This window comes from Manis pentadactyla, chromosome 13 (assembly GCF_030020395.1).
Source record: "Manis pentadactyla isolate mManPen7 chromosome 13, mManPen7.hap1, whole genome shotgun sequence".
NCBI classification, from domain to species: domain Eukaryota; kingdom Metazoa; phylum Chordata; class Mammalia; order Pholidota; family Manidae; genus Manis; species Manis pentadactyla.
Window position 1 is genome coordinate 53,642,692 of NC_080031.1, and position 18,709 is coordinate 53,661,400.

At 35.7% G+C, this 18,709-nt stretch overlaps 1 pseudogene; it reads right to left on the minus strand.

Moving 5' to 3' along the window:
• Window positions 1–2,852: 2,852 nt before the first annotated feature.
• On the minus strand, window positions 2,853–9,756 carry LOC130680196 (septin-7-like; annotated as a pseudogene).
• Between the last annotated feature and the right edge of the window lie 8,953 nt (window positions 9,757–18,709).

Below are 18,709 nucleotides of genomic sequence, written 5' to 3' on the forward strand. Positions count from 1 at the left end.
TTATTTTAAGTTTATTGAATGCTTTTAATTAACTATTAAAACCCTCAAATCAAAAACTCCTTAAATTGTTGTTAAAATTAATCTTTTCACTTACCTTTGGATTAATTTCTCATGGATCAATTTAGGCGTGTCTCTCAATAACAAAGAACATCAAATCCAAAACGTTTTAGCTTATTATTATTTACCTAAATATTTCCAATATTTTCTGGAAGCTAATGCAGAAATGAAAGCAAGCATGAAAAGCAACTTTAGGATAAGAATATTCAGTATCTGCTTCTAAAATGAACCTCCAATGCTTGTAATTACCTGTTGAGATGAGAAAGCCTACCTTGGCTGGATCTTAGGTTTTGCTTCCTCTTGGAGTGTCTGCTTTCTTGGAGATAAAAAGACAATGGCAGTGAATAGTGTCATGTCTGAAAATATTTTTTAAACTTGATTAATTATCTGAAATCCTTTCCATAGTGTCGCAAAGCTCCATTTAAAGGAAATAGGGTCACGGCGAGTGAGGTTCTCAGGGGAGGTATTAAAGCATCTCAGGGGGTGAATTTGATCATTTAAAGCCACAGGGCCCCTGCACCATGACTCCTGGCTCACCTTAAGACCCCGCGCTCTTCCCCTTCTCAGGGCAGGACGTGTGGGAAGCCCTACAGGCCTCATCAAGTCAGAAAAACACCAGCGTCACTGCATTTCATTATCTGTTATATTTAAATCTAGAAAGACTAATTTTTCACAATTATAAAGTCTCTAAGAAGTTTAATTTCTTTTTCCTAGGACCTATCTATTCATTTCCCTAAATGCAGCTGTCAGGGAAACCAAGAAGAGGGAAGGGAAATAAAGAATTGTCATTGAACGTGTCAGGGCCCTGATATCTATTTTTATCATAAACCCTGACACTGGCAATATTGAATATACTAGAAAGTTGTGCTCAAAACTGCACCCATTTTCCCTGTTGGACAACATTAAAAGATATGGCTTTCTCATTAGAATGCCAATGCATAGCCAAGACACTACAGATTAGGGCCCATTTGCTTCATTATTCAGAAAGTAGTTTTGGTATTGCTGCAGATCTACATGAAGAAAAGTATAAAAGACTATTTCATTGATTTCTATAAATTTAAATTTTATTCATATAAACAGACTCCAGGGAGAAGCATAAGCAGATTCTACAGCTTGAGCGTAACAATGTCCTGCCTCAGGGGAGACTGCTTAGCAACGACAGTGGGAAGTCCTCTAAATATGAAGAGACTTAATTTTGAAGACACTGACTGCTTTCCCTTGCTTTATAAATTCCATCAAAATAAGACCTGTGTTTCAATCTTTTTGGATATTAATGTACACTCTTCATATGGTTTGTAAAGTATTAAGTGAATTCATAAATACTATCCACAGATGATAGTCATAGTTATAATTTAGAGAAGATAAGGAAGGGATGCATCAAAAAGCCTCAATACTGGGTGCCTGATTTAAAGATGATTTACATTAAACCTGTAATTTTCCCTTTGGTCTCTCCTATTGAGTAGCAAGCTGAATGCTGTTAAAAAAATTTCTGTATCTGTTGTTGGCAGCTCTATTTTATAGTAATCAAGTCATTTTGTCATAAGAAAGAGCATCTTCACAATTTTGCATCTTCTCAAGCATCAAGCAGTTTTTTTATCTATTCATTCAAGTCTGCTTTTGCAATTTGCCCAGATGTAATTGTTTTGAAAATAGCCCATATATATTATTTATAAACTGACTTTTCATCATTTTATATTCTGTGTCCTTTTTTTGAGCATATTTTTACATATTAAAGCACATTAGAATGATAAGGATAGATGGTGTTGAAATAAATTTTTGGCCCCAAATGGAGCCATGTCTGCCTGGAGTTTCAAGTCAGCAAAGTGAAGTTTCATGTTCTTATAAATGTTCTTCTTGACCAGAAACATTCTATATCCAGTCCACTGATATCCACATGCCAGGTCCTCTCTGGTCTCTACGTCCCTTGACATTTTAAAATGACGCCAGATATAAATCCTCAGCTGATCATGCCCTACTCCCCTTCCAATGCTCTATAACACTTGCTTTTATCCAAAATCCCTTGGCAGGGTGCTCCACTGCTTGTGAGCACTGAGCTCCCTCAGACCATGGACTGCTTCCCTTGGATAAAAGACATCAAACTAGTTATTAAATTGCTTTAGTTTGACAAGGGCTACTGAGTGGTAACTAAATAGCCTGATAGAAAAATGGAATAGACAATAACAGCTACCTCACTGGACTTATTTTTTCTTGCATCACAACATTGTTCATGTGAATTTTTTACATTACAAACAAAAAAATACAGAAATGTATATATGAATACAGCTAAATGCAGAATGGTGACTTTTTTTTCCCTTTCAAGAGGTCATGATTCCCAATTCTAGTAAAATAAAGAGACTGCACATAGGTAGGAATAGGTTGGTGGTTAGCTTCACAATTTTGCCTAGAAATGAACTATAAATGCATTTCCCCCCTGCTTCTTACCATGAAGTATAAAAACGGAATTAAAGGAAAATTCTTTTTGTTTCATAACATATGCAAGATGCTATATTCTATTCTAGCAGGACCAATATATGGAAAATACCTAAATTAAATGTTATTACAAAAATGAAGCAGTAATGAGACTCTGAATAAAGAGGGTACTAAATGAAAATGTATATTTAAAGAATCCAAAACAAACACACAAACAAAAGGTTGTTATAAAAAATCTCTAGATGCACTGTAAGCATATAGGGTCTTTTTCCCATGTGTATTTTTAAACAATGGAAGTGTCAAAAAATAGGGTCAACTGTGTTAAACTAAATTACATTATTATATATGCTGCATTGAATGGAACCTTTGTATTTTACTTACTATAGTGAAGCATAGTTTGCATCATATTATGGCAATTTATCTTCAATGAAAACCTTCCAGAGTTATTTTATTTTGGAATATCCTGTAAACAGTCAAACCACCAGAACATGATTGTACAACAGTAAAATGTTTTCTTGCATTAAATTGAAGACATCTGTTTAATAAAAAAAGAAAAGAGAATGTAGGAAAGGTACTTAGAGCTGTTAGTTTCTAAGTACACAACACCCTAGACAATTCAAGGCATCTTATTCTCCATCAAGAACAAAATATAATAACTTTGTCATGCTGTTAAATCCATCATTAAGGATTAAACTGGTGCAGATTGGTCAAACGGATCCAGCAAACACCGAAGTGTCCAAGCTGGAATACTGGCAACTAATACATAAGTGGTGGTCAAATGAGGGTTTAAAAGATCTTCCCATTCTTCTTGTTCTTTTCCAAGGTCCTTGAAGAGTTCTGTTGTTCTAAAATACATTGTTGGGCTTCCCAGTTTGCTTTCTCATCTTCAAACTGATGACGTTTTTCCTCTAATTCTTTGTGCTGGGCTTCCTGATTCTTTTTCATTTGCTCATGGCGCCTTTGGAGCTCAGGTTCAGAGTCCAGTTCTTGAACTTTATCTTTGACCTTCATCTCAAACACCTGCTCCATCTCCATCTCCATTTTCTTTATCTTGCTACGTGCTCCCTTCTTTCTTCTTCCATTTGTGCAAGTAGGCTCTTAATAAGCTGCCCTTTATTCTTGCTATTATCAACTCCATTATAAGTCACAGCTGCCAGTTTTCTGCTCCAGTAATTTTCATAGTGTACATTTTTAGTGACATCTTTCAAGTCCTACATGTGTGTTCTTTTTTTTTTTTTTCTTTGTAGATAATTATTTTTTATTGAAGGGTAATTGACACACAGTGTTACATTACATTAGTTTCAGGTGTACAACACAATGATTCAACATTTATATACATGATAATTCTAGGTACCAGCTATCACCATACCAAGTTGTTACAATATTTTGACTATATTCCTTATGCTATACATTACATCCCGGTTACTTATTTATTTTACAATTGGAAGTGTGTACTTTTTTTTTTTTTGTGAGGGCATTTCTCATATTTATTGATCAAATGGTTGTTAACAACAATAAAATTCTGTATAGGGGAGTCAATGTTCAATGCACAATCATTAATCCACCACAAGACTAATTTTCGACAGTCTCCAATCTTCTGAAGCATAACGAAAAAGTTCTTACATGGAGAACCAATTCTTACATAGTGAATAAGTTACATGGTGAACAGTACAAGGGCAGTCATCACAGAAAAGTTTGGTTTTGCTCATGCATTATGAACTATAAACAGTCAGTTCAAATGAATACTCATTTGATTTTTATACCTGATTTACATGTGGATACCACATTTCTCTCTTTATTATTATTATTTTTAATAAAATACTGAAGTGGTAGGTAGATGCAAGATAAAGGTAGAAAACATAGTTTAGTGTTGTAAGAGAGCAAATGTAGATGATCAGGTGTGTGCCTGTAGACTATGTGTTAATCCAAGCTAGACAAGGGCAATAAAACATCCACATATGCAGAAGATTTCTCTCAGAACAGGGGGGGTGAGGTTCTAAGCCTCACCTCTGTTGATCCCCAATTTCTCACCTGATGGTCCCCCTGCGACTGTGCCTGTCTTAGGTTGTTCCTCCCTTGAGGAATCTTACCTGTCTCTGGCTAACCAGTCATCTTCCGGGGCCATACAGGGAAATGTAAAGTTGGTAAGTGAGAGAGAAGCCTTATTATTTGAAAAGGTTAGCTTTTTACTTCTTTGCATATTTATGCCCTGTGGCTTCTATGCCCAGCATTTGTCTTGAGGTATCTTTACCACTTGGAAGAGTTAGGATACTCGGTAAATTCGACATGAGAAACGAATTCTATTTAAGGGTTGTAATTAGGAAGGAGGAAGAAAAGCTATAGGAGTAGCAGGCAGAAGAAAACATGGGAAGATTGATTAATTATTTGACATATCTTCTTGTAGAGTAACTTCAGCATGTATAAGTTTTAAACTACTACTTAAATTGTGCACACACATTAACATAATAGGAGTATAGTTACATAACCAAAGCATACCTGTAATTACCAGCCATCTCCAGTGAAACCAAGAAAAACAGTTAGGCACCTTAGGCATTTGTGAAAACTTATCTATGATATGGTGGATATTGTCCAACTGAACTTGAACAGTCTGAGAGAAATCAGACAAATTAAAACAACCCATTCCTGGGGACTGTTCACATCTCATATGTTCTTTTAACAGTAAATAGTCTGTAGTTGTAAGATTTTGGAGCGCTACAATTTGCACTTCTCCTAATTCTTGTTGGAACTCTGGGTTGAGTTCCAACAGTATAGATCCACTCAAATTTGTTGTTTTACTGTATGCACAGGCCAGCTTAGATATCTCCTTCTTCATTCCCATGGCAAGTACAGGAACTGGTGGGATGACTGCATCTACAGCTGTAGCAGTGCGTGGAACTTTGTTGGCATTTTTTGTTGATCATTTTCTGGCATGAGTCTTCCAGAGAGTGCTGATGTTGGAAGTTATTTTTCATACCGTATCTTAGTTCATTTTCGGGGTAGCCAAATTAGGCTTTGATCCTCTTTATAAACACAATCAGACCCTTTGCCTACACTTTTATATGCCCTTTATACACTTGTGTAGAACTCATTGGAGGTCACCAAACAGGAACTGCCTTCTTTTTTTTTTTTTTTGGTACCACTAATCTACACTTACATGACGAATATTATGTTCACTAGGCTCTCCCCTATACCAGGTGCCCCTATAAACACCTTTACAGTCACTGTCCATAAGCATAGCAAAATGTTGTAGAATCACTACTTGCCTTCTCTGTGTTGTACAGCCCTCCCCTTTCTCCCACCCCCCCATGCATGCTAATCTTAATACCCCCCTACTTCTCCCCCCCTTATACATCCCTACCCACCCTTCCTCCCCTGTCCCTTTCCCTTTGGTACCTGTAAGTCCATTCTTGAGTTCTGTGATTCTGCTGCTGTTTTGTTCCTTCAGTTTTTCCTTTGTTCTTATATTCCACAGATGAGTGAAATCATTTGGTATTTCTCTTTCTTCGCTTGGCTTGTTTCACTGAGCATAATACCCTCCAGCTCCATCCATGTTGCTGCAAATGGTAGGATTTTCCTTTTCTTATGGCTGAGTCATATTCCATTGTGTATATATACCACATCTTCTTTATCCATTCATCTATCGATGGACATTTAGGTTGCTTCCAATTCTTGGCTATTGTAAATAGTGCTGCGATAAACATAGGGGTGCACTGATCTTTCTCATACTTGATTGCTGCATTCTTAGGGTAAATTCCTAGGAGTGCAATTCCTGGGTCAAATGGTAAGTCTGTTTTGAGCATTTTGATGTACCTCCATACTGCTTTCCACAATGGTTGAACTAGTTTACATTCCCACCAGCAGTGTAGGACGGTTCCCCTTTCTCCACAGCCTCATCAACATTTGTTGTTGTTTGTCTTTTGGATGGCAGCCATCCTTACTGGTGTGAGGTGATACCTCATTTTAGTTTTAATTTGCATTTCTCTGATAATTAGCGATGTGGAGCATCTTTTCATTTGTCTGTTGGCCATCTGTATTTCTGTTTTGGAGAACTGTCTGTTCAGTTCCTCTGCCCATTTTTTAATTGGGTTATTTGTTTTTTGTTTGTTGAGGCATGTGAGCTCTTTATATATTCTGGACGTCAAGCCTTTATCGGATCTGTCATTTTCAAATATATTCTCCCATACTGTAGGGTTCCTTTTTGTTCTATTGATGGTGTCTTTTGCTGTACAGAAGCTTTTCAGCTTAATATAGTCCCACTTATTCATTTTACTGTTGTTTTCCTTGCCCGGGGAGATATGTTCAAGAAGAGGTCACTCATGTTTATGTCTAAGAGGTTTTTGCCTATGTTTTCTTCCAAGAGTTTAATGGTTTCATGACTTACATTCAGGTCTTTGATCCATTTTCAGTTTACTTTTGTATATGGGGTTAGACAATGGTCCAGTTTCATTCTCCTACATGTAACTGTCCAGTTTTGCCAGCACCATCTGTTGAAGAGACTGTCATTTCACCATTGTATGTCCATGGCTCCTTTATAAAATATTAATTGACCATATATGTCTGGGTTAATGTCTGGATTCTCTAGTCTGTTCCACTGGTCTGTGGCTCTGTTCTTGTGCCAGTACCAAATTGTCCTGATTACTATTTCTTTATAGTAGAGCTTGAAGTTGGGGATTGCGATCTCCCCTACTTTATTCTTCTATCTCAGGATTGCTTTGGCTGTTTTGTTCCTTCAGTTTTTCCTTTGTTTTTTGTGTTTCCATATGAACTTTTGAATTATTTGTTCCAGTTCATTGAAGAATGTTGCTGGTAGTTTCATAGGGATTGCATCAAATCTGTATATTGCTTTGGGCAGGATGGCCATTTTGACGATATTAATTCTTCCTAGCCATGAGCATGGAATGAGTTTCCATCTGTTAGTGTACCCTTTAATTTCTCTTAAGAGTGACTTGTACTTTTCAGAGTATACTAGGTTTGTTTGGTTAGGTTTATTCCTAGGTATTTCATTATTTTGATGCAATTGTGAATGGAGTTGTTTTCCTGATTTCTCTTTCTGTTGGTTCATTGTTAGTGTATAGGAAAGCCACAGATTTCTGTGTGTTGATTTTGTATTCTGCAACTTTGCTGTATTCCAATATCAGTTCTAGTAGTTTTGGGGTGGAGTCTTTAGGGTTTTTTATGTAAGGTATCGTGTCATCTGCAAATAGTGACAGTTTAAGTTCTTCTTTACCAATCTGGATTCCTTGTATTTTTTTGTTTTGTCTGATTGCCGTGACTAGGACCTCCAGTACTATATTAAATAACAGTGGAGAGAGTGGGCATCCCTGTCTAGTTCCCGATCTCAGAGGAAATGCTTTCAGCTTCTTGCTGTTCAGTATAATATTGGCTGCGGGTTTATCATAGATGGCCTTTATTATGTTGAGGTACTTGCCCTCTATTCCCATTTTGCTGAGAGTTTTTATCATGAATGGATGTTGAACTTTGTCAAATGTTTTTTCAGCATCTATGGAGATGATCATGTGGTTTTTGTCCTTCTTTTTGTTGATGTGGTGGATGATGTTGATGGACTTTCGAATGTTGTACCATCCTTGCATCCCTGGGATGAATCCCACTTGGTCATGGTGTATGATCCTTTTGATGTATTTTTTAATTCGGTTTGCTAATATTTTGTTGAGTATTTTTGCATCTACATTCATCAGGGATATTGGTCTGTAGTTTTCTTTTTTGATGTGGTGTTTGCCTGGTTTTGGTATTAGGGTGATGTTGGCTTCATAGAATGAGTTTGGGAGTATCCCCTCCTCCTCTATTTTTTGGAAAACTCTAAGGAGAATGGGTAATTATGTCTTCCCTGTATGTCTGATAAAATTCCGAGGTAAATCCATCTGGCCCGGGGGTTTTGTTCTTTGGTCGTTTTTTTATTACAGCTTCAATTTCGTTGCTGGTAATTGGTCTGCTTAGATTTTCTGTTTCTTTCTGGGTCAGTCTTGGAAGGTTGTATTTTTCTAGGAAGTTGTCCATTTCTCCTAGGTTTCCCAGCTTGTTAGCATATAGGTTTTCATAGCATTCTCTAATAATTCTTTGTATTTCTGTGGGGTCCGTCGTGATTTTTCCTTTCTCATTTCTGATACTGTTGATTTGTGTTGACTCTCTTTTCTTCTTAATAAGTCTGGCTAGAGGCTTATCTATTTTGTTTATTTTCTCGAAGAACCAGCTCTTGGTTTCATTGATTTTTGCTATTGTTTTGTTCTTCTCAATTTTATTTATTTCTTCTCTGATCTTTCTTATATCCCTCCTTCTGCTGACTTTAGGCCTCATTTGTTCTTCTTTTTCCAATTTCGATAATTGTGACGTTAGACCATTCATTTGGTATTTTTCTTCCTTTAAATATGTGTGAACTGCTATATACTTTCCTCTTAAGACTGCTTTCACTGCGTCCCACAGAAGTTGGGGCTTAGTGTTGTTGTTGTCATTTGTTTCCGTATGTAGGTTTATCTCTATTTTAATTTGGTCATTGATCCATTGATTATTTAGGAGCATGTTGTTAAGCCTCCATGTGTTGGTGAGCCTTTTTGTTTTCTTTGTAGAATTTATTTCTAGTTTTATACCTTTGTGGTCTGAAATGTTGGTTGGTAGGATTTCAATCTTTTGGAATTTACTGAGGCTCTTTTTGTGGCCTAGTATGTGGTCTATTCTGGAGAATGTTCCATGTGCACTCGAGAAGAATGTGCATCCTGTTGCTTTTGGATGTAGAGTTCTATAGATGTCTATTAGGTCCATCTTTTCTAGTGTGTTGTTCAGTGCCTCCGTGTCCTTACTTATTTTCCTTCTGGTGGATCTATCCTTTGGAGTGAGTGGTGTGTTGAAGTGTCCTCAAATGAATGCATTGCATTTTGTTTCCTTCTTTAATTCTGTTAGTATTTGTTTCACATATGCTGGTGCTCCTGTATTGGATGCATATATATTTATAATCTTTATATCCTCTTGTTGCACTGACCCCTTTATCTTTATGTGATGTCCTTCTTTACCTCTTGTTACTTTCTTTGTTTTGAAGTCTGTTTTGTCTGATACTAGTACTGCAACACCTGCATTTTCCCCTATTGTTTGCATGAAATATCTTTTTCCATCCCTTAACTCTTAGTCTGTGCATGTTTGGGTTTGAGGTTTTCCTAGGTATTTCTTTAATTTTGCATACATAGTACTTTGATATTTATATGAAGAAATGCTCACCACGATGAGCTTGTCACCATCTGTCATTAAAGTCGTAAGTGTCATTGACAATAGTCCTTATACTGTGCTTTTCACCTAAATGATTTACTTATTTTATACTGGAAACTTTCCCTTCATCTATTTTTCCTCTCACCCTAACCATTCTCCTCTGGCAATCACCAGTTTAGTCTCTGTACTTATGAGTTTGTTTCTATTTTATTTCATTTTTCATTATTTGCATTTTTATATTTTAAATTTTTATGGATCTTATGGTGTTTGTCTTTCTTCACCTGGCTTATTTCACTAAGCATAATACCTTCTACATCCATCCACATTGTTGCAAATAACAAGATTTCGTTTCTTTTAATGCCCAAATATAAATCCATTCTATATACAAGCCATTTTTCTTTTTCCACCCAGGTAATAATGGAAACAAGTTACTACTCTATCTTGGCTATTACAAATAATGTTCTTTTTTAAATTTCAGAATATAGTACTATTTTTCCTGTTTTGTAACACAGCTATCTCAAATATTTATGGTCTAATTGCTTTGCCCCAGACTATGAAGCACTTTCAAATGATATGTTTGTGAGATGTGATTATATATTCATCAAATAATTGTACTATAGAGTCATTTATTAATTTGGCATTTTACTCTACATTTTTACCTTATTATATTTTTATTTATGATGAAAACTGAACATTTAGAATGATTTTTGTATCATCCTGCATTGCATTTGTTATGTCTCTATTCTCCTCCAGAGAAACAGTTCTTCAGTATTTCCCTGAATTTCAAGACCTGAAATCAACTTGAACTATTGTTGAAACAGAGGGCAAATAATCCTCAATTCATATGGAACCACAAAGACATTGAGTAGCCAAAGCAATCCTGAGAAAGAAGAAAGCTGGGAGTATCACACTCCTTGATGTCAATCTACACTATAAAGCACAAAAAAGACCCATAGATCAATAGAACAGAATATAGAGCCAAGATATAAACTCACACATATATGGCCAATTAATACACAATAAAGCAGCCATGAAGATACAGTGGGGGAAAGACAGCCTCTTCAGTAATTGTCATAGAGTAAAATGGACAGCCACATGCAAGAGAATGAAAATGGATTATTGTCTAACTCCATACACAGAATTAATCTCAAAATGGATTAAAGACCTAAAGATAAGACATGATACCATAAAACTTATAAAGAACACATAGGCAAAAATCTTTTGAACTTAATGTAAATATGAGCAATATTTTTTCCAGACATATCTCCATGGGGAAAGGAAACAAAAGCAAAAATGAGCAAGTGGGATTACATCAAACTAAAAAGCTTCTGTACAGCAAAGGACACCATAAACAGAAAAAAAAATCGGCAGAAGAACTGTAAGACATTTCTCCAAAGAAGAAATACAGATGGCCAACAAGCACATGAAAAGATGCTCCACATCGCTAATCATCAGGGGAATGCAAATCAGAACCACAGTGAGATACCACTTCCCACCAGTCAGAACAGCCACAATACAAAAGCCAAGAAGTAACAAGTGTTGGTGAGGATGTGGAGAAGAGGGAACCCTCCTGCACTGCTGGTGGCAATGTTACTTGATGCGGCCGCTGTGGAAAACAGTTTGGAGGGTCCTCAAAAAATAAAAATACCCTAAAAATACAAATATCACATGACTCTGTAATTCCACTTCTAGGAATTTCTGTGAAGAAAACAAAATTCCTCCTTTGAAAAGACTCTTACACACTGAGAAGTGGTGGGTGTGCGGTTACCATGGGAGGGTCTGGGCTGGGTGAGTAGGTAGGGTGAGGGGGGTATAGGGCACACAGATTCTCAGTCATAATGTAAGCTGGTCATGGGGATGGTGGTATAGCACGGGGAGTATAGTCAGAGGTTCTGTAACATCTTCCTATGTTTTCAGAGAGTAACTGCACTAGTTGGGGTGAGGATTTAATAATGTGAGTAACTGTTCAACTGCTGTGTTGCATACTTGAAGTCAATATAAGATTGTACAACAATTACACTTCAAAAAAATAAAAGTAAAGAAATGGGCAAGACATAGGCTGTGAGAAATTATCAAGACATGTCCAACAAAGAACTTATATTCAGAATAAAAAAAAAAACTACAAATCAATAATAAAGAGAAGAAACAAAAGGAGACACAGAACAGATAATGGATGAGGTTAGAGATGAAATGGTTATCGGTACTTTATTTTTGCATAGAGAAAACATGTTTAAGTAATCAGCCAACATCACATGAGCCAACGTTCATCCCCATGAGGTGTCCGGCTGACTGGGGACTGCAGAGACTGCTAACTGCACTCATCTAATAAAAAAGTCCAGTGAGGTAGCTGTTATTGTCTATTCCATTTTTCTTTCAGTCTATTTAGTTACCTGTCAGTACCCTTGTCAAACTAAAGCAATTTAATAACTAGTTTGATGTCCTTCATCCAAGGGAAGCAGTCCATGGTCTGAGGGAGCACAGTGCTTGCAACAGTGGAACACCCTTCCCAAGGGATTTTGTGTAAAAGCAAGTTTTATAGAGCTTTGGAAGGGGATTAGGGCATAATTGGCTGAGGATTTATATCTGGCATTATTTTAAAATGTCAAGGGCTGTAGAGCCCAGAGAAGACCTGGCATGTGGTTATCAGTGGACTGGATATAGTATGTTTCTGGTCAAGAAGAACATTTGTAAGAACATGAAACTTCACTTTGCTGACTTGAAACTCCAGGCAGAAGTGGCTCCATTTGGGGCCACAAATTTATTTCAACACCATCTATCCTTATCATTCCATTGTGCTTTCATATGTAAAAATATGCTCAAGCAAAAGGACACAGAATAAAAAATGATGAAAAGTCAGTTTATAAATAATATATATGGGCTATTTTAAAAACAATTACATCTGGGCAAATTGCAAAAGCAGACTTGAATGAATAGATAAAAAAACTGCTTGATGCTTGAGAAGATACAAAATGGTGAACATGCTCTTTCTTATGGCACAATGACTTGATTACTATAAAATAGAGCTGCCAACAACAGATACAGAAAATTTTTTAACAGCATTCAGCTTGCTACTCAATGGGAGAGACCAAAGGGAAAATTACAGGTTTAATGTAAATCATCTTTAAATCAGGCACCTAGTATTGAGGCTTTTTGATGCATCCCTTCCTTATCTTCTCTAAATTGTAACTATGACCATCATCTGTGGATAGTATTTATGAATTCACTAAATACTTTTAAAACCATATGAAGAATGTACCATGATATCCAGAAAGATTGGAACACAGGTCTTATTTTGATGGAATTGATAAAGCAAGGGAAAGCAGTCAGTCTCTTCAAAATTAATTCTTTTCATATTTAGAGGCGTTAACAGGCAGGACTGGAGAGGACTTCCCACTGTCATTGCTAAGTCGTCTCCCCTGAGGCAGGGCATTGTTATGCTCAGGCTGAAGGATCTTCTTATTCTTCTCCCTGCAGTCAGTCTATATAAATAAAATTTAAATTTATAGAAGTCAGTGAAATACTCTTTTATACTTTTCTTCATGTAGATCTGCAGCAATACCAAAACTACTTTCTGAATAATGAAGCAAATGTGCCCTATCTGTAGTTTCTTGGCTATGCATTGGCATTCTAATGAGAAAGCCATATCTTTTAATGTTGTCCAACAGGGAAAATGGGTGCAGTTTTGAGCACAACTTTCTAGTATATTCAATATTGCCAGTGTCAGGGTTTATGATAAAAATAGATATCAGGGCCCTGACACGTTCAATGACAATTCTTTATTTCCCTTCCCTCTTCTTGGTTTCCCTGACAGCTGCATTTAGGTAAATGAATAGATAGGTCCTAGGAAAAAGAAATTAAACTTCTTAGAGACTTTATAATTGTGAAAAATTAGTCTTTCTAGATTTAAATATAACAGATAACGAAATGCAGTGACGCTGATGTTTTTCTGACTTGATGAGGCCTGTAGGGCTTCCCACACTTCCTGCCCTGAGAAGGGGAACAGCGCAGGGTCTTGAGGTGAGCCAGGAGTCATGGTGCAGGGGCCCTGTGGCTTTAAATGATCAAATTCACCCCCTGAGATGCTTTAATACCTCCCCTGAGAACCTCACTCGCCGTGACCCGATTTCCTTTAAATGGAGCTTTGCGACACTATGGAAGGGATTTCAGAAAATTAATCAAGTTTAAAAAATATTTTCAGACATGACACTATTCACTGCCATTGTCTTTTTATCTCCAAGAAAGCAGACACTCCAAGAGGAAGCAAAACCTAAGATCCAGCCAAGGTAGGCTTTCTCATCTCAACAGGTAATTATAAGCATTGGCGGTTCATTTTAGAACCAAATTCTGAATATTGTTATTCTAAAGTTGCTTTTCATGCTTGCTCTCATTTCTGGATTAGCTTCCAGAAAATACTGGAAAAAATAGGTGAATAATAATAAGCTAAAACATTTTGGATTTGATGTTCTTTGTGATTTAGAAACATACTTAAATTGATCCATGAGAAATTAATGAAAAGTTAAGTAGTGAAAAGATTAATTTTAACAACAATTTAAGGAGCTTTCGACTTGAGGGTTTAGTATTTAATTAAAAGCATTCAATAAGCTGAAAATCAGCTCTGAGGGGAAAAACAACACTGAGCACATCTGAAATAAAGGTGGTGCTAGAAAATCGATTGTTTTCTCTAAGAAATTTGACAAGCTCATAGATTTTGCAAAAATGTGAGCATTCTCTATTTGTAACCAATAAACAATCTATTTTAGATACTTTCAGAAGTTGTTTGTCTAAGAATATTGGTAAGTGATAAATAACATCCTAATTGTTACTACTTATTTCAAAATTTCTGGTATTTATTTTCCTTTCAGTTTTTTGCAGAGTACAGTCTGTATTTTGTCTTTTCTCAGAGAAGGATATCTTCATCCTCCTTGAAATATGAACTTGACACTTAATTTTGCCTAGAAATAATAGGTTCCTTCATTTACAATGAAGATTTATTCTCTTAAGATACATTCTCCTTACTTGAAAAGATGAGAGATGAGAGATAGGGCATGCAGATTGTCTGTGTGTCTGATTGTAAAGAGAAGTAGTCCTACCTCCTGCTAACACTTTTTATTTTCTGTTTCTTACTACAACTGCATTTCCAACTATGCCTAATGATTTATCCATTCTCTTCATTTTCTTTACATTTTCCTCTTTTTGTGTTTATAGCATGAAATAAGAGATTAATTCAATTAATATATTCTCTGTTAGTGAGTCATTTTCTTGTAATAGTGTTTATTAAATTAAACTTTTCACTAGTAATCTCCATTTATCATTGCTGCATTCTCAAATTTGTGTTGCTTACAGATAAACCCTATATAGTTGCAGTGGAAACAACTTAACAAGCAAATGTTCTACAATATAAAACTGATATATAATAGTTAATTTTAATTCAATTAATTTAGCAACAATGAAACAAAATTTGCCATTTAGTAATACATAGTATGAATCAACTCAATTATAATTTTTCTATTCAATTAAGCTTTTTGGTGTATATATGCTGTTAAAAAAGAAATAACATCACCACCTTTTTTCAACAAAAGAGCACGTGTATATGATGTGGTCTCACTTTAAAGCCAGCCCACACTCTACAAACTGATAAAGTGCAGATTTTAGACAATGTCTTAACCAACTGTTAAGAAATGTGTAGCCTTCAAAGAATAGTGCTTCAGGGAAGCTATTAAAAAATTATTAAATTGCTTTATCCTCAGGAGGCATGGTAGAGTCAAGGGCATTGGCCAGTGTCACAGCAGTGATGGGATTCCTCCTGGGGGGATTCTCTGACACCAGAGAGCTCCAAGATCTACATGCCTTCCTTTTTTAACTGATTTACTTGGCAACACTGTTGGGAAACATTCTCATTATTGTGCTTATGACCATGGACCAGTGTCCTCACACTCCAATGTACTTCTTCCTGAAGAATTTGTCCTTCTTTGACCTCTGCCTTATTTCCATCATTGTTCCAAAATCCATTCTCAACTCTCTTTCCAATAACACCTCTTTCTCTTTCCCAGGATGTGTATTGCAGGTCTTGCTGGTGATACACTTTGCGGGGTCTGAGGTGTCCATCCTCACTGCCATGTCCTATGACCGCTATGCGTCATGAACAAGACAGCATGTGGGAAGTCGGCAGCTGCCTCCTGGGTCCTTGGAGGATTCTTCGGAGGCCTATATGCAACTGGCACTTTCTCTTTATCTTTCTGTGGTTCCAGAAGAGTCCCACAGTTTTTCTGTGATGTTCCCTCATTATTAAAGATTTCTTGCTCTAAAGATCATATTACCATTAATGTCAGTGTGGCCATTGGGATATTTTATGGGGTTTTTTTTGCTTACATGCCATTGTTTTCTCATACATCTATATTTTCAATACAGTGCTAAGGATCCCATCTGTACAAGGCAGGCCAAAAGCTTTCTCCACCTGCCTTCCCCATCTCATGGCTGTGTCCACCTGTCTCCTGACAGGAGCCATTGCCTATTTGAAACCAGTGCCTGAGTCCCCGTCTCTCCTGGACCTGCTGCTCTCAGTGCTGTGCTCAGTGCTCCTCCCTCTCTGAATCCCATTATCTACAGCCTTAGGAACAGAGAAATCAAGGCAGCCCTGAGAAAGCTCCTGTGGAAACTAGGAGGCAGTGTGAAATAGGAGAAACAGAAATACAATTGTTAGAGTTGAATTTTTATTTGTTATTCTCATTAACAGTCTTTATGATATGAGATGTGTAGCAATTCTTCTCAGTTGGTTTTCTAAAAAAAAATCTAAGTTTGAAAGATTGGAATTCCCCCAGCTTCAAAAAAGCTCTAGTTTTTGTCAAGATGTATTTCACTTAGTGAATCTACCCCTGAATTTATCTTATCTTACTGACTTTAGCAGATTTACTTTTATACAATAATTTTGTATGTTTAGCAGTTTCAACCATAAAAGGCTACCAAATTTGGACTATTTCTATTTGTATCTTATTTTCAAACATTACATTCATATATCAAATTTTAGCTAATTCAAAAATCATATGCAGAGAATAGAACAATTGCACATATTAAAATTCCTGCACTGAATTTCATGAATTTTACACAAATTCTTTAATCAATATTTAGATATTATTAGGTAGTGGACATTACACGAGAGATGTGTTAATGTATTTGAAAATTGAGGTTGTATTTAATGTTCCATTATTGTGCTGGTGTATCCTAGCAGCCACTAGTTTCATTTGTGTGATGTATTTTAAAGTAAATTTTTATCAATATGGTACCAAATGCATTATTTAGTTATATTCCTTCTTATTCTATTAGAAACATTGCTTTTCATAAACTCATAAAAACAGTTGAATGGTGATTACCAGATGGGTGGGAGTAGGGGTATTTGGGATAGATTTTTTAAGGGTACAAACTTGGAACTAATAGATAAACAAGCCCTGGTGATATAATGCACACATAGTGAATATACACAAAGCTGTCTTATAAACTTCAAAGTCTCTAAGACACTACATCTTGTTTCCACCAAAAAAACCCAAGAAATTATAATAATCGGATATGATAGAGGTTAGCTAACACTATAGTGGTTATTACACTGCAATACATGATGAATCAAACCAACACACCATAAGCTTACAAAATGTTATATGCAAATTATATCAATAAAATAAATTTTAAAAGAATGTTATAGGAATTACATAATATTTTCCAAACTTGGAAAATCCAGAATCTTTTTTTGCTTAATGTAAAAATTCTTACGGTTTTTAAACAATTAAGTTAATCAAGCACAGACACTTCAAAAGACCAGAAGTAAATTTTTCTCAGTTGATTTCTTAGGTGTCCAATGCTTGATCTGTATTATGGGAATCTAAGTTTAAAGAAGTGTAAGAGGAATCATTAGAAATAAAATTGCTCTTTAGTTAGGTAGATGTGCAGCATTTATTTTTGGGTATCCAATTCAGTAAGAATTTTTTAGTAGAAATTTAAAGGACATTAGTTAAATAAATAAATACCATATAATCTCATTTATGTATGAAATACATATACAAAGCAAAACAGAATGAACAAAATAGCAGGAGGCTCATATAGACTGAGAAGGGACTGGTGGCTACCATGTGGGAGGGCTTGGAATGGGTGCATTGGGGGAGGGAGGGTGATAAAGGGACACAAAAATTGTCAATCATAAGTCTGTCACAAAACTTTAGAACAGTGTGGAGAATATGTAATGTTTTCCTATGTTGACAGTAACTGAACTAGTTGATAAGATTTAATAATATGAGTAACTGTTGAGCCACTGTGTTATATAATTGAAACCAATATAAGATTGTCTATCAACTATACTTCAATTCAAAAAAGAAAAAAATAAGCAATAACACCTAAAATAAAAAAGTATCTGCACAACAAAGGAAATAACCAACAAAATAAAGTGAAACCTATGGAATGGGAAAAATATTTGAAAACCATAAGTCTGATAATGGGCTAATGACGAAAATATGCAAGGATTCATACACCATAGAAACATATAATATGATTAAAATATAGGCAATGGGCCTGAACAAATGTTTCTTCTGTAAGAAGACATACAAGTTGTGAACAGGAAAATTAAAAAATAGCCAGTATCACTAATCATCTACAAATAAATGCCAAGAAAACCATAATGAGGTACAATTCATTTATTAGGATAACCTTTATTAATAAAAAACAAAATGTTGGTGAAGATACAGAGAATAGGGAACAATTTTACACTGTTCATAAGAATATAAATTGATACAGACATTATGACAGTTTAATGTCAGGCTTATACCTGTGCTTTTATGTTTATTGTAAAAATTATTCACTAAAAGAAACACATGGTAACTTCAGTAGTGCAGGTGAGGATTTGGTGATATGGATAACTGTTGAACCACTGTGTCGTACATCGGAAACCAATGAAAGATTGTATGTCAATGAAATTAAATTAATTATTTAATTCATTTAAAAAAATAAAGACAGCAGCAAGCTAAATGTC